This window comes from Aythya ferina (assembly GCF_964211825.1).
Source record: "Aythya ferina genome assembly, chromosome: 4".
Classification (NCBI taxonomy): Eukaryota; Metazoa; Chordata; class Aves; order Anseriformes; family Anatidae; genus Aythya; species Aythya ferina.
This window is the reverse complement of record NC_140300.1, coordinates 1346155-1353383: the sequence shown is the minus strand read 5'-3', so window position 1 is coordinate 1353383 and position 7229 is coordinate 1346155. Positions and strand designations below refer to the sequence as shown.

The window sequence follows — 7229 nt, the reverse complement described above, 5'->3', positions numbered from 1 at the left end:
GTGGTTTGGTTCCCACCCTGGAGGGGTAGGATATTCTGTTCCTCTGTCTGGGTAGAGTGAGAGCTCTTTGGGACAGAGCTTATCCTTCACATGTGCTTTCAGGGTACACAATTTGATCCTGTTTAGTGCAGCTGGATCTAATCTCATATAGGTAGAGACAGAGGTTTGATTTACCAGAAAAAAGGGTCTTATGGGGAAGCCCACAAAGAGGAGAAAAAAAAAAGAAAGAAGAAAAGAAAAGCACTGACATCCCCTCGAAGAAAGCTTCCTCTGCCTGCAACATTAACCTCACCAACCAGAAGAGATGCAGAGTTTTTCCTTGAATGGTTTTGCCCTTCCCCACTTTGAGGGAAATGACACAAACATGATTCATGGGTCGGGACACTAAGGTGACTGTAAGGATACGCTGCCGAATTAAAGGGGCTAAAGCACGGGGACCAATGGGAGGGAGGCCACAAGCTGATGTAATGTCTGGGTAGCTCAAACCAGCTCCTCAATCTCTGTTATTAGGTAAAGACAGGCAGTCCCTGGAGAACACATGAGCTCCTTTCCCTCTCTCCACAGCCCTCCACACGGTCACATTAGGGACATGCCCTTTGCACTCTCACCTATGAGCTCCCAGCACACACGAGCATCTTCCAGCACTCCAGGCTTCTTCCTCTGGCAGCAGAATAATGCAGCCACACAAAGCTCCCATTGTGCAAGCAGGTCCCCAAGCACCACAGCTCTAGCCCATAATGAAATCTCTCCACCACCTTTTACTGGAGAGAGTATTTGATTGCAGTCAAGTACCCACACCTGGAGGAGGTAGGAGGGGGTGCGGGAGTGTAGACTGACAGGCAGCCTGCTCAGAGCTGCAGTGAGACAGGGAAGGGGAGGAGGGACGAAGGCAGGGCTGAGAGGCACAGGCATGGTTTTGCAGTGTGATGAGCTTGTGCAGCCTCAGCTGCAGCAAGAATCCCAGGGTGCTCTCTTCCTGTCTCACATGCACACTTCAGCTGTTGAGGGAAAAAAAATCAGACAAATAAAAAAAGCAAACAGCCAAAACAAAGCTAAAACCTAAAAAATACACGCAGATCTAGAAATGTTAAAAATGCATAGCCACTAGTAGGGCCATACAGAGATGCTGACTCAAGGCCTGGGTGCTGAGACTGCTCTGCTGCTCCCCACTGCAGTGCACTAATGGAGAAATTCCTTAGTGCCTAGATATAAAGGGATCAAGTCACCCTTGATGGAGGAGGGAATGGCACTAAATCTACATGCTGACCATGCTCAGACCCCCAGACAGTGTGTCCATCTGCAGAGAACCATGTCCAAGGGGCACCTGCCAGTGGCAGCTTCCTAATTCAGAGGCAAATTTGATCTCACAAGGTCTCCCTGGCTGGAAGCCCCTTGCTGGTGAGCGCAGACGTCTTTCTCAGCCCCCACCAGCCCCACTGGGCTCCCCAGTGCTACATCTGGGTTACGACATGGAGACAGGACCAAGACTGGAGAAGGGAAGGAGGCTGATAGATAAGATGGAGCTATGCTTTCAGTGGCAAAAGACAGAGGTTCTTATCAGTCTGTGTGAGTTGTGTTGTATGGGAGGAGAATGGGGTCATAAGGAGAGTGGAGATAGGTAAAAGTGAAGGTGGATGAAGGCTGTTTTGAGGATGGCTGTTAGGATGATTGTAGGATACTGGGAAAGGTAAGGAGACATAGGGCTGGTGTCTTCATGTATGGGCCGAGATTTGTAGTTAAGCAGCAAACAAGCACAAATAAGCAGGGAATGAGGGGATGGTGAGCAGCCCCGTGGAAATAGATTTGGGGATTTTGTGGTTGATGGCAAGTTAAATACAGCAGTGTGATCTGGCAGCCAGAAGGGCCAGCTGTGTCTTGGGGTGCATCAGGCACAGCACTGCCCTGTGGGGAGGGATCAGCCTGCTCTGCTCTGTGCTGGTGTGGCTTCACCTCAAGTACTGGGTGCAGTTTGCAGTGCCACAGTATAAGAAGGACATAAAACTATTAGAGAGTGTCCAAAGGAGGGCTATGTAGGTGGTGAAGAGTCTAAATGTGTGAGGAAAGGCTGAAGTCCCTTGGTTTGCTCAGCCCAGAGCAGAGCAGGCCAAGGGGAGGCCTCATGGCGGCCTGCAGCTCCCTCACGAGGGGAGCGGAGGGGCAGGCGCTGAGCTCTGCTCTCTGGGGACAGCGACAGGACCCGAGGGGACAGCATGGAGCTGGGACAGGGGAGGGTCAGGATGGGTGTCAGGGAAAGGGTCTGCACCCAGAGGGTGGCCGGGCACTGGGACAGGCTCCCCAGAGCAGTGGTCACAGCACTGAGCCTGCTGGCATTCAAGGAGCATTTGGACAACGCTCATGGACGTAGGGTCAGATTTTGGGGTGGTCCTGTGCAGAGCCAGGAGTTGGGCTCAGTAATCCTAATGGGTCCATTCCAACTCAGGACATCCTATGACTCTGTGGCTCTATGAAACGATGCTTTGGGAGCAGGCATCACAGAAAACATAGAAAAAGTGCCCTGTTGAGTCTTGCTGCTTGTCTGGGTGAGACCTGTTTGGCTAATTTGGAAATGGTGTGACTGAGGACCGATCCAAACCAGGTAGACCTGATGGGAATTACACCTTAGAGAAACTTAGATCAACAAGAAGGGCAGAATGAAGCCTAGCGAAGAAAAGAGAAACAGGTGACTTCTGCATGAGAGTGTTTCTGCATGGAGGACGGATGCTGGCACTTATTACAAAATAGCAGAAACAAGTTGAATTCCCCAAACAGTTTATGGGAATGCACTCTTCTTTTCTGGGGGGTTTGTTTTGTTTTGCTCAAGTCTGTCTGTCACATCTTGCACATTTCATTATTTAGGAATTTTTGATTTCAGAAGATAAAGTAGTCCCAGAGGAATATTTTCAGGGAGATTATTTTAACAAGCACTTTTGTACCAGGAAATCAGTGAGTTTAACCTAACAAGCAACTACCAGGCCAGGGGGACAAATAAATCTAGTTCCCACCTATTAATTTTACAGCCTACATAAAGCAGTGTTGAAGTCAAAAGTATATGTGACCCAAAAAGACATTGCTCATTTTGACACATATATAGCTTGCCCCCTGCCTGAACCCTGTCCCTTAGCCTAAATCCAGGAAGTGGGCTCCCTTTTGTAACGGATCATAGGCCTGTGTGTCAGGAATGTGTTCTACCTTAAACCAAATGTCAGCCTTTCTTAGGGAAGGGATAAGCTGATAGAGATGTTCGCCTTGAACGGGGACAGTTTTCCTGTTTTGCATTGTGTGAGATGTGTTTGTTTTATTGCACCACTCAGTGATTCAATCCAGCCAAGCCCACGCAGGAAATATTGGGATTTTGTCTTGCCAAGTTGACATCTGAAAAGAGCAAGCAGGCGAATGCTTCCACTTTAGCAGTATTTGTAATGGTTACTGAACTATTAGACACATGAAGGGAAAAATGCACCTCAAAGAAACAACCGCATCCCATGGATGGAAGTGACCTGGATAATGCAGAAATGTCGCCGACTTTCATCTTCAGAGGGGAATGCGGTGGTATGCAGCGAGAAAAAGAAAACAGAGCTTTCGGCACACACATAAGTTAAAAATAAAGCACAGAGTCTAAATGAAGAGGGTGACTAACCAATGGAGTAAATGAGCAAGGAAAGTGATGGATTATCCACCACTTGAAGCATCTTGAAATGAGGGCTGGATGTCTTTGTGCAAGACGTGCTGCCGTCCAGCACAAGGCACTGGGCTCCAGGCAGGCTAAAGTCTAACTCAGATTTTTTAGCCTGTGTTGCCAATGTACAAGTGGAGGATTTAGCTCCAGTTATCCTGTCTACAGCCATATCATGGAAGAAGGACATGAAGCAGGTGGCAAGAAGCGTTTGATGCCAATTCCTAATTAACCATATTAGCCAGCAAACTTATGCAGTCAAAGGGGAAACATAAGCAGTGAGATAGTTCAAGCTGTAATCCTAGTGAAAAGAGGCTTTTGGCTACAGCATTCAAGCCCTGAGTATTTCCCTTGATTTCAGCCAGCTTGGGGTCAGGCCCTTGTTGTCTGAAGGCATTCAGTGCTCCTTGCTAGTAGGAAGCAGCTCTGTTGGGTGAGAAGAGGTGCCTCATCAGGGAGATTTTCATTCACTCTGTCAAAAATGAGCTCCATCAGGTCCATATCTAATATCCCAAAGGTTTTTAATTACATTGCAATGGAGACAGGTCCAGCTGTGTTTCCTAATTAAATCCTGATGCATCAGAGATGAGATCTGGATACACAGGTGGGTGATGAGAATGTCTATATTACATGTACATATCTGCAATTTCTTTCAAATACATTCTACCATTTTTTTGAAGCAAAACCCAAATGCGCTGTTGAAAACAACTCATTTTGGCCGACTCTGTAGACTGGGTTGGAAATCTCTGATGCTGAACTGATGCTGTCACTCCATAGCAGAGAGACAGGCTACATGTTTGAGCTCTAACTCACCTCTGAGCCGGTGTGACCCCACTGAGGTCTTCTACATGAGACCTGGAGGTGGGGTGCTGGTCCTGAGAGCAAACCTCCAAGTAGGATTCTTTTGATACAGACCTAATGGCTGGGGGCTCCTGGGAGCCTCAGCTTGGTTTAGGAAGGTGTTTGGGTCACAACAAAACACAAGAAGGAGCCAAGTACCTTCATGCTGAGTACGGACACTTGCCTGCATTTGCAGAAAGCAGTGCTGTGGGCACCTGGTGATCTCTGCACTCCAAAATACAAGCCCTGAAAAAATATTGTTGCCTCCAGAACAGCCCATGAGTAAAGATCCCAAATCGATTCAAAATCCCATTTTAGGTGCAGAGGCAGATGCTCTGGAGCTTGGCAGCTTCTTCAAAGCCACACAAGCAAATAGAATTACAGACTGAAGACCTCGTCCTGGGATGAGTCTTTCTTTCCCTCGTGCTCTCTCTCCTCCTCTACTCAGCTGCCTTCTGTTGGCAATAATAGCAGCAACTGTCTTGGAATCAGGGAAAGCAGATGGGCTCCACCCTGCAGATGGCCCCCAGAAATTTTCAGAAATACTTATTTTCTGTAATTTCATTTAGTTAATTTTTTCCATAGTTTTATTATAGAAGCGGAGCACAACAATGAGGCTATTACTCATTTTTTGTTTAGGTTTTGGCTTCTTAAGCTTTGGGATGTTGAGTTATTGTATGGCTGTATCCAGAGCCTTTTCCCCAGGTCAGACAAGCACACTGCAGTACTGATTAATTGGATGCTAAGCCTCCAATTATCCTGTCTGGCTCAGATTTTTTCATTACCCCACAATTTCAGTGTTATCTTCCCTCCATATTTATTTACTAATTTACTTATTTACATATTTATTTCTGTTTTTTTTTTTTTAATTATTATTATTTATTTTTTTTTATTGCAGCACTTACCAAGTGCAAGATCGAAGCTTCCCCGTGCTTTAGTGTCACCAAAGCTGCCCATTCCTGGAGCTCGTCTGCTGGACCTGCATCTGTCATAGGCTGACCTCAGAATGTACTGTAAAGGAAAACCTAGTTTGATCAAAGCATCTCCTCTTGGACTAAGCTTCTGTTTGTATTGCTGTAGTCCAAGCACTCGCAAAGAACCCGAACTTGGCTCCTTCTGAACAGTTTTCAGCCCAAAAAGTTGGTTCTCAAAACTGTCACCTGCCTTTGCTGCCCTGGTTTCCTAGATGAGATCTGCATTCATACAGCTGTTGCTGCGTACCCATTTTTCCAATTTCTGAGATTGTAAATGAGCTTCTGGAGCAGTAGATTTATTTCGTCTGGGGACTTTTGACTTCTTTCCACTTGAAGACTTCAATCTCTCTTCAGAAAAACAACACAAGACAAACAAACAAAAAACAAACAAACAAAAACAACAATAACAACAACAAAGGTTTGACTTCTTATTTTTTAACAGAAGAGTTTGGTTTAAAAAACAAATCCAGGCCTGGTTTTAGTAGAAAAAAGAATCTAGTTTTTGAAAACAGCAAACCATTTCTTTTAATTTATTAAATTAAAACCAAACCACATCCCAAACACTTCTACTGGAAAAAGATCATTGCCATATTTATTTTTCATACAAATGCATAGATGAAACATCCTCTCTTTCCCAAATGAGTTACAAAAACAGAGCTCCAAGCCGAGCTGTTGTAACTTCCAGAGCTTTATTCTGTTGTCTCCTTTTCCTCCTGCGTTCTGTATTGACCTTATTACCCATCCTCCTTGGCCCACCCATCAGCTGGGATGGTGCCTCACATTCATCTATACTGTCTTCTTTCAGCTGTCTGCATTTCTATAGGAACCCTGAAATAGGTCCTCTACTGTTGAATCATCTCAGTATCTATATTCAGAGGTATCTTCTTCTTCATAGGGACGGGACATTTCTTCTGGCAGCTGCTAAAGGCACTGGCCCTTCCCAAAGCCTTGTCTTCTGTCTCATGAAGGGCCCTCCCTTTCAGTTCAAATTGGTGGAAGAAAAATCTATTAGGAGCTGTCAGGGACAGAATGGCTGCCTCTGGCTGAGGGAATTCCCAATCACAAACGGTTGAAGGCATTCAGGGCTTTTTGCCCTGGCTTTTTTCTTCCCCAATGCTGCATGGAAAATAAATCCTCTGGGAGTTTCCTTGCATATCTCTCCCCTGAACTGGAGCACAGCCAGGACCAGAGCCTTTCAAGAGGACATCTTGGATGGCAGCTTGGGCTCCTTTCCCCATCCACATGCTTCAGATTTCATTTCATTTTTAAGGTGCAAGTGCAGCTGAGGTCAGAAGTCACCCAGGACTAGGAGCACTAAGTGCACTTTGATGTTCCATGTCAGCACTATGCAGATGCACAAGGCTGGGGGACGGGTAGCAACTCCTACTCCTAATTTTCTGCCTTTCTGGATTGTCAGTGATGATGTTGGAGGCCTGCACAGAGATCGGCCTGGCCTGCATACAGCGGTGGGATGCAGTGCTTGGCCCTCAGCCCATAACCACAACACTCAGGGTGCCGATGGAGAGGAGACGAGACCTCTGCATTTCCACTTCTGTGCATTCCCCAAGACAAGCCCTGTCTCCTCTAGGGGAAAACATTGCAAAAACACCACAGCTTCACCATGCACAGTGTCACGTTGGACCATAGCACTGAAGAGGCTGGGGGAGGACCTTCCTCTTCCCTCAGCACTGGAGAAAAGTCTCCTCCGCGCTGCCCTCCAGTTCCCCTGGAAGAATTGTGCC

At 46.5% G+C, this 7229-nt stretch overlaps 1 long non-coding RNA gene across 1 annotated transcript; it reads right to left on the bottom strand.

Moving 5' to 3' along the window:
- Window positions 1-3848: 3848 nt before the first annotated feature.
- On the bottom strand, window positions 3849-5952 carry LOC311436638. Its single transcript, XR_014692986.1, has 3 exons — window positions 5419-5952; window positions 4487-5026; window positions 3849-4145 (listed from the first exon to the last, which is right to left on the bottom strand). It is a non-coding gene; the product is annotated as an uncharacterized lncRNA (long non-coding RNA).
- Window positions 5953-7229: the final 1277 nt, after the last annotated feature.